The sequence below is a fragment of the Tupaia chinensis genome, unplaced genomic scaffold (assembly GCF_000334495.1).
Source record: "Tupaia chinensis unplaced genomic scaffold, TupChi_1.0 Scaffold143728_1, whole genome shotgun sequence".
NCBI lineage: Eukaryota > Metazoa > Chordata > Mammalia > Scandentia > Tupaiidae > Tupaia > Tupaia belangeri.
The window spans coordinates 1,200,416-1,209,495 of NW_006203577.1; the positions used below are offsets into that span (position 1 = coordinate 1,200,416).

The following is a 9,080-nucleotide window of genomic DNA, read 5'->3' on the forward strand; positions in this document are numbered from 1 at the left end:
CTCTTTCCGGACTTTGCTAGCTTGTGCATTCCTTTGCTGAGGTCAGACCTCACTTCCTTCAGGTGGCGGGTGCTGGATGAGCACATAGGAAGCAGCAGGGCGACCATCGTCCATGCCCACAGGCTGCCTCGACCTGGTGCCCGAGTTATACTGGAGTCAGAGCTACACTTGTTCCCTGTGCCCCCGCCCCCCCATCCGGGTGGGGAACGCTTTGGCAATAGGCCAGCAAAGGAGCTGATGCCATGTGCTCTGGACCTGCAGCTGAGGCCTGAGCTTAACTCACAGGTGTGGACCCCCATCCCGGGAGTGGCGCCTGGCCCCAAGCATAGCTCAGTTTTCCTGGTAGCCTGTCCTGTGCCCACATCTGCCCTTCAGAGATTGTCTGTACCCCTTATCCCTTCAGGTCTCTGCAAGGCTTCATTCTCTCTGCCCTGTCTGTCATCTTTGAGCCTGACATGGTCTTTAATGCTAAAGGTGAAAGGAGGAATGAGGTAAATTGTCTCACTTCCCACAACAGACGCGAAACGCAAGAGACAAAACTTTAGGTCATATTCATCCATTAAAGGGACTAAAGCTCTAGTGGGGAACCGAGGGCTTTAGTAGAGGGCTTTCTGGAGGGAGGGCGCGGACTCCCATTTTACCTTAGCCTGGGCCTCAAGGAAGTCTTGGGAGTCCACCAGGACTAGCCCTTCTGCCTGCAGGGAGAGCCCAGGGCTCAAACCAGGGATTGCCTTCCTTGGCCTAGTCCCTGCTCTAGGGCAGGAAGTTGGCACCCCCATGGTCTCTAGTTGGCACAGAATGGCTGTCATGCCATCACATGCCTTGTCATACTAGGGGTCAAGAAGTTGGTGGAAAATGGAATTAAGGCATGAGTTTATTTTGGTGCAAAACATTGGAATTCCATGCATAGAATTCTATAATATGCATTTTCTATGAACGTTTTGAAGACCCCACATATATTCTAGAGGGGACTGCATAATATTAAAATCACTCAACCAGTTGTACGGTATATTCTTAACTGAATGACCCAAAACTCTCTGTAGCAAAGGGGAAATGAAAGAGAAACCTAAATTATCTTTCCCTTTCCTTGAAATCCCAATAAATCAGATTCTCAATGTCATTTTGAGCCCTGTGACTTACATAAGAACTTTTAAATAAACCCAGTAAATAGGTCCCCTGGTTGGATGGGCTCCTTCAGCAAATCAGGGCTAGAGAGCCCACGCTTAGCTCCTGAGAAGGCTGAGTGAAGATTATGGCCTCCTGGGGTTACCTGGTCTGGGAGCTGCAGTGGCTTCTCCTGAGGCAGGGCTGGTGGCCGTAGGCTGTTTCTCTACCTGAGTCTCTCCACGAAACTCAAGAGGAAACTTCCAACAGATCTTCCTGGCTTCTCATGTAGAAAGGCTCATGCGATTTAAAGCTTCTAAGCCAGGACAGCCTGTTCAGGTTTAGGAGAAGAGAGCCACTTCCTGGTTTAGCCTCGCCCTCAGCTTGCTAACTGACTGGCTGAACTTTGTTCATGTAATTTGACTCTGAAACAAGTTCTGCCTCCTTTACAATCACTTTCACTGCCCTTAAGGACAAGCAGGTGAGTGTTCTCCTGTACTTCTTTACTCTTCTCTGTTGTATTAGTTTAGCCGGTGTTTACTGTCTATCTACCATGTTACAGGTGACTGGATCACGTTTCATCGTCATGCAAGTGGCAGGTGTTAGGAATCCCACTGCATAGACGAGGAAACCAAGGTTCAGTGACATGAAGTATCTTGCTAGGCATCCCTATTAGTGCAGCCGAGCCCCAAATCGTGGTCTTTCTAGGTTTATAGTACATTGTGTGACCTCTCTCATAAGACTCAAAAATTGGACTGTCCTCACAGACTCGTGGTTCAGAGAAACTGAATCCCACATGGCCGACTGTGGCTCCAAACCTGGCCTGATGGCTTGAAAAACATACTGGGCACGTGTGCATGTGTGCCTGGTATCCTGAGAAAATGGGGAAATGAAGACGGGATTGCAGGGTGACCGCATCGGATTGTGGTACATACAGTATGGCAATCCTGGAAACCATGCAGAAAGGCTCCAAGTTTGAATCCCAGGTTGATCTCGGCCAGCTGGATCACTGTGATCCTGGCTAGCTGCAGGGCTGGGGGAGGGTCGTGGCATGAAGACCCTGTTAAGGGTTCCTGTCTCTGTCTCGCCATCTTTTTTATGAAAGAAATACATTTTTAAATTTAACTATAAAAAGACCAGCTGGTTGTATAGTGGTTGAGGTGTTGCACTTCCACCTGGCTGACTGCAGTTTGAATCCCGGACCCAGAAGCTTGAAACTCATGTCAGAAACGCGTGTGCCCAAAACCTCAGGAGGAGACTGGAGAAGGGATTACGGCGTGTCCATCCCCACTGGGAGGTGATCTCTCGCTTTCTCTCTCTCTGTCTTTCTCTGTGTCTCCGGTGAGTGCATGCACCCCATAGCAAAAATCACTCTTAAATAAAAAATAAAAAAAAAATTAACGATAAAAAAGAATCTAACCTCAACCATAGTAAAAACCACCTAAACTCATTTAAAAACCTTATGTCATGATCTGAGAGATACAATTTCCTGTGTATGTAAAATGAGAAAGTTACATATGATTTTATGGTCTATGTGGATTCTTAACTGACACAGACATTTATGGCCAGACTTGTGACCATGAAACCTTGAGCACTGGCTGGTTGAAATGGAAGATGAAGGAAGTGTGAATGGTGAAAGGGGAATTAAGGCTATTTTCATTAAAGTCGGGGAAGCTGTGGTCATTTAAATATTAGGCAAACAGACCCAGGAGAGACACACGGTGATGTTTACTGTACACAACGTCCACCAGTCTTGTCTACTTAGGGAGTATTAAAGACACATCAGGGATGTTTTACCTCCTTAAAAAAACTTACGATCTTTTTCAATAAGATGAAATATGAGCATGCTTCAAAAAGTTTGTGAGGACTGGAATAAAAGTTCAAGGTCACCTTGCTGCAAAAAACATTTCTAAACCGTAGTCCATTTTCACATTAACAGAAACACCTGAGACTGGGTGATTTACAAAGAAAATAAGAGTCCTATTGGCCAATCTCCCCGTTCTAGTGTCTGGAAAGTCCAAAGACATCACAAAACAGTGGAAGGCAGAATCTGAGCAGAGCACAGTGTGGTCTGTATCCTGTGCGCTCTGCGTACCTCATTTCTCTTCCTTCTGTACACACCAGAACTCAAACCTTGGGCCAACCCTCAGGACTTTGTCACAAACTTTGTCACACCCAAAGGGCCCATTCTGGGGGGATTAATCCCACGAAGGGAATAAGTTTTCACTCATTGTCCTTACAGTACAACCAACTTCTGAAACATGAACCCTTGAGGGAAATCTCACCACTGCCACCAAGATAAAACTCTAACACATGAACCTTTTGGGGGGGGGACAAACTCTCATCTAAACCATAATGAAATCCATGCACAATTTTTTTTGTAATGTACATTTTCCATGAAGTCTATTTTTTTTTAACTTCCCAGAGGACATGTGCACTTACTGGAGAGAGAGAGAGAGAGAGAGAGAGAAAGCAACCCCTTCCCCCACGGGGATGGCCATACTGCGATCGTTTCTCTTCCATTCTCCTCTCAGGATTTTGGCACACACACATATATGCACCTGGTGTGTTTTCTGTTAGATTACACAGGATCCAGCTGCCTTAACCACCATGCCAGTGGCTGGTCCCCTTGAAAAATTGTAAGACTCCTGGTATAGTCATTTGAAACCATTCAAAATTAAACAAATGCCTACAATCAATAACTAAATTACATTCTGTGAGCTGTGGTTGTTATTAGAATTAGGAATTGCTAGCTAAATGCCACGTGTTGCAAAAATCATTTACATGGAGTCTTCAAAAACTTCACAGAAAATGCATATTATGAATCAGCCCTATCACCCAGTGGTTAAGGGAGCTGGATCCTACATGGCTGTCTGCAGTTCAAGTCTTGGTCCCAGCAGCTTCAAAAACATATCAGGCAGGTGTGAGTGCATGTCCCAAACCTAACAAGATGGAGAAATAAAGGAGAAGAGATTGCAACATGACCATACCCCATTGGGAGGTACATTCTGCTCCCCACCCCCCCGCCCATCTCTCTCTGGTTAGCATATGTACCTTCTGGCAATTAAAAAAAATATGTATTGTAAAAATCTATGCATAAATTTGAAAATGATTTGTTCCAAAATAAGCTTGTATTTTAATTAGGTTTTCCACAAACTCTTTTAAGTTCCTTCAGAGACTCTTGAAAGGTCTTGGCAAGGTGACTATGAATGTGAGGAGGGACAAGCTCATTGAGGACAGGGACTGTCACTTCAGACCTCCCACACCTTCCAAGCTGGCACATACCAAGGACACGAATCAATATATGTCATATATTAAAACACAGCGGAACAAAACCTACTTTTATCCTGATGCTAAAAATATACAAACTGTCGCAGGAAATTTGCAAAATATAAAACAGCATACATGATAAAATAACCGTCACCATAATTCCATCACTCAGTGCCAAATACTGTTAACGAATTGGTGTTTTTCCCTCTTTCTGTGATAGCAATAGACACCTACTTTTCAGATGTCTGCCACGCCCATCGCCCTTTCTCTCCATGCCACGCCAAATCTGCCATCCCGGCAGAAGGGTATTTTGGTCTGTCTTATCACTTTTCTACAAACTGATGGTTTTTGTTATGATGTTCTGCACGCCCAAGTGCCAACCATCGTCGAGTTCTCCCGTGGCTCTCCACAGCCTGTGTTCATAGATTTCCCCCTTGTTCTCTCCTTTTTCTTTCTTCTTTTTGTTTTCTTTCTCTTTCTTTCTTTCTTTCTTTCTTTCTTTCTTTCTTTCTTTCTTTCTTTCTTTCTTTCTTTCTTTCTTTCTTTCTTTCTTTTCTTCTTTCTCATTCTTTCTTCCTTCCCTTCATTTTCTCTTTCTTCCTTCCTTTATCCTTTTCCTTCTTCCTTTCTTCTTTTTCTCTTCCTTCCTTTTTGTCTCCTTTTTATTTCTTCTTTCTGGTTTGTTCCTTCTATCTCATTTCCTCTCTCTCTCTTTCTTTTCCTTTCTGTCTTCCTTCCTTTGAAGCCAACCTGAATGGGTTCCCATTAGTCAGATATGAACATTCTTTTATTTTTTTTAATTTTACTAGAGGTTACATAAGAGAGAGAGAAAGGAGAAAGCAACGCCATGAGAGATGGTCATGCCCCCGTGTGTTTCTCAAGCCGTTGGGTCTGAGACTAGAACTGCACAGTTGATCATATGAAATCCAGTCACTCTCATCACCATACCATAGTCTGACTTGGAAATTCTTGTGTGTGTGTGTGTGTTTAAATTTCTTCATTAAGTAAAAGAGAGACAGAGAGACTGTGTGCACCACCTTTAGGGACCTGATGCCTCAGTCTGCCCTAGCTTCAGCCAACCCTGGATCATGGACAGGCTTATGTACTCAAGGAGGTCCCTAGACTTGAACCAGAAATGTTCCCATGTGCGATTGTCTCACAGGGTAATCAAGTTTTACTGCTGCTCCATCTGGTACCTGTTTTTCTTCTGTTCAGTCTGTGTTTTGTCAGTGTAATTTGTAGGAACCCAGCCAGAGAATTAAGGAAGGTAAAGGAAAAGGTCCCCCCCCGCACCCTCCTTTCCTGTGGCTTTAAGGACATCTCGTAACTTGTGGTTTGGGTAAAGACAAATAATAGGACTTGAGGTGATGGTGTGGGATAGAGGCAAGATGAATGATGCCTTTTCTTTTTTTTAAGAAAAAAAGTTTTATTACTTCAGAGAGAGAGAAAGAGAGAGACTCCCCCCCTTAAAGGGTCTTCATTCTGCCGCCCACCCTTGGTCTCAGCCAGCCTGGGTCACCTGGCGTGCTCACTGGGGTCCTGGAGTGAGACCCAGGCTCCTTCTCATGTGGCTCCACCTTCACTTCTGCCACAACCCCGCCTGGTGCTGGCCGATGCTTTGGTACAGAGATCACCCTGGCATGGAAGCAGGATGCCATTCTGACAGGTGACTGCATTGCTTCGACTGCTGTTGAAATCCTCTGACAAAGAGCACCTCTTCCGTGAGCCAATATCGTCTTTAAGTCAAAGGAAGCTGTGGTGACAAAGCGCTATAACCTGAGTCTAGGAGAAGCAGTGGGAACCTTGGAGGGAGAATTAATGTTCATCTTATGGGCGAGCTTGTGATCGTGAGGAGGGAATTCTGGGCCTAGTTGGGCATCGACTTTGGGGTAAAGGTAGATATGTTTTCCCGGCCACAGACAGGCTTCACAGTAACGGCCATCATTTAGCTCGGCTGTGGAGTAGGCACTTTCCATTTTGCCCATCTTATAGATGAGGAGACTACGGCAGAGGAGGGCTCGGTGAAATTGCCCAAGGTTTGATACAACCCATGTGGCAGGACTGGGGTCAAGGGAACCCAGGCTGTTTTTGGAGCATGTGATTCTAACTGCTGACCTTGACTGTCTTCTGTTTTCTTTTTCTTCCTTCCTTCCTCTCGTCTCTCTCTGTTTCTTTCTCTTTCTCTCTTTTTTTCTTAAAAACATTTACTGCAGGGTGTGTGTGCTCACCACAGAGAGACAGAGAAAGAGAGAGGGAAAGTGAGACATCACTCTCTAGAGGCCATGACTAAGCTGCAGTCCCTTCTCCTCCATTTTTCTCTCAGGATTTTGGACATGCATGTACATGTACCCAGCATATTTTTCAAACCACCAGATCTGGGACTTGAACTACCCAGTAGCCGATGTGGGATCTAGCGCCTTAACCACCACACCACTACTAGTTCCTGATCATTTTCTTAACACTGTTTAGGTGTATCCCTTTGTCGATGCTCCTTATCCTCTTTCTTTTCTGGACTCATTGTTACCACCATTTGACTTTGGTGAGAAAGACTGAAGAGATTTATATCCTTTCGATGGAATGTTGGAACCTTCGGAGATTATCTGCTTTATAGTGACATGCTCCTTTGAGGGCTTTGATGAAACTATTTTACAAAACTAGAGACACAAGTTAACTTACAGAACACTGAGAGTGATGCAAATGGTCCCTCCCGTTGAAATGAAAATTGTCTCCCATGCAAGGCAACTATCTCTGGTCCTGTAGATATTGACTGGTTTTTCCAGTTTTGCTTCTGTTCATAAATTCTTTTCAGTATTTCTTCTCTGGCTGTCCATGTATGGATTGTTGGAGTTCTTTGAACTGGTTATAATATTCAAGTAGCTGCAGTTAAATTAGTTAAATAAAATATTTGGCATATAGTCTTTGATATGATTAGGGTTACTATTTTATTTATTTTATTTTTTGGAGAGGTTTTTGCTATAGGGCATGTGCACTCATCAAAAAGGCAGAAAGACAGAGAGACAGAAAGCGAGAAATCACCCCCCAGGGGGGATGGTCACGCCGCAATCCCTTCTCCTCCATTCTCCTCTCAGGATCTTGGGCATGCACGCACACGCGCCCGGCGTGAGTTTAAGCCACCGGGTCTGGGACTCGAACCACGGTCGACTACATGGGAGTCCAGCGACATAGCCATTACGCTAACTGCTGGTCACTTTAATTGTTTTATTTTTGTTGTTGTTGTTTTTTGTTTGTTTGTTTTTGATTATGATTACTATTATGAGTTATGAGTTTTACTTTTAAAAAATTATCTTTTAAAATTGGCTAACTGGATGGTGTAGTGGCTAAGGCGCTGGACTTCCCCATTAATGATTATATTTAACTAGAGAGAGAGAGACGGAGAGAGAGAGAGAGAGAGAAATGGAGGGTGAGAAAGAAGCCACCAGGTCCAGGACTGGCATTGTAGTCAGCCATATGGGAGTCCAGCACCTTAACTACCACACCATCTGCTGGCCCCGACGGTTTGCTTTCCCACTTTCCCTCTCTCTGTCTCTCTCTCTCTGGAGAGTGCATGTACCCTATAGCAAAGTTTAAAAAATAATAATAATAAATCAAATCAAATAAATGATTCTTTAAACAAATTGGCTAACTCAACTTAAAATTTCTGGACCTTGGTTTCTTTTCAGGATCTTCGTATGCTTAACTGATTGAGATGCATTTGGATAGAGATCTCATGCTTCTGTTTCTGACTGTGCGTCTAATCAACGGCTTAGTTACTGGCACATTTACAGATGTTAAAAGAAACACTCGAGACAAATCTCACTTAGCACAGTTTAACTGAGCAAAGAATGATTTGCAAATTGGGCAGCTCCCCGAACTGGTTTGTGGAACTCCAAGGTGCGCGTGGTCAAGTAACATTTACGGGCAGGAAAATGAAAGTGACCCTGAGAAAGTAGAAGTGAGGAAAGCGAGGCAGGGAAACAGCTGGGCTGGTTGGGCTCAGTGTTTGTCTACCTGGACGCAGTCTAAACTGTGGGCCGAGCGTTTGCTGAAGCGGGGCTGCTGACTCGCTATTTGTTAAGAAAAGAGACTCCTAGTTGAGTTGTGATTGGTTTATAAGAACTCAAGTACGGAAGTATGGAGGCTTCCTCAGGCCAATGTAGTTTGGTTAAACACAATAATGCAGATATAACAGAGCATAGGAGGGCCCAAGCTCCCCAGCCACAGTCTTGGAGTAGAACCTCTTCTAGGGGAGGGGTACAAGAGAGTGACATAGAGAAGAAAGCACAAAGACACTTGTTTCAAGACGAAAAGTTCTTATAGGCCCTAAGGAAATGGTAGAGAAAAATTAGGGCCAGCCTGTGGTGTGGTGGTTGACAGCTGCGTCCACATGGCCAACTGCGTGGGTCAAGTCCTGGACCTAGTTCCTTGAGAAACACACTGGGTGCGTGTGTGCCCAAAATCCCAAAAAAAGAGGGAGAAATGGAGGAGAAGGGATTGCAGTATGACCATGCCTCATGGAGGGTGATTTCCCTTTTTCTCTCTCTGTGTCTTTCTCCATCAAGCACATGAGATATCTGGCAAAACTGGAAAAAAAAAAAAAAATCCAGGCCCTTGTGAAAATGGTAAGGCAGATGTTAGGACTTTTGCCACAGATGTAGGGTCTCCTGTGATGGGGGTTTTGCAGTAGGGGAAAGAGATTCAGTTTTTCT

The 9,080-nt window shown here is 44.4% G+C and overlaps 1 protein-coding gene across 6 annotated transcripts in view; it reads right to left on the bottom strand.

Moving 5' to 3' along the window:
- BCL2L14 (BCL2 like 14) overlaps positions 1 to 9,080 on the bottom strand; it is a 42,835-nt gene that overhangs the window by 27,632 nt on the left and 6,123 nt on the right. The window contains exon 1 of one of the 6 annotated variants that reach the window (XM_006164800.3): positions 1,271 to 1,450. The exons of the other annotated variants lie outside the window; for them this stretch is intronic. The gene's annotated coding sequence lies outside the window, so the exon portion shown is untranslated. Of the gene's footprint in view, positions 1 to 1,270; positions 1,451 to 9,080 lie in introns of those variants that run through there. 6 annotated transcript variants of the gene reach the window in all.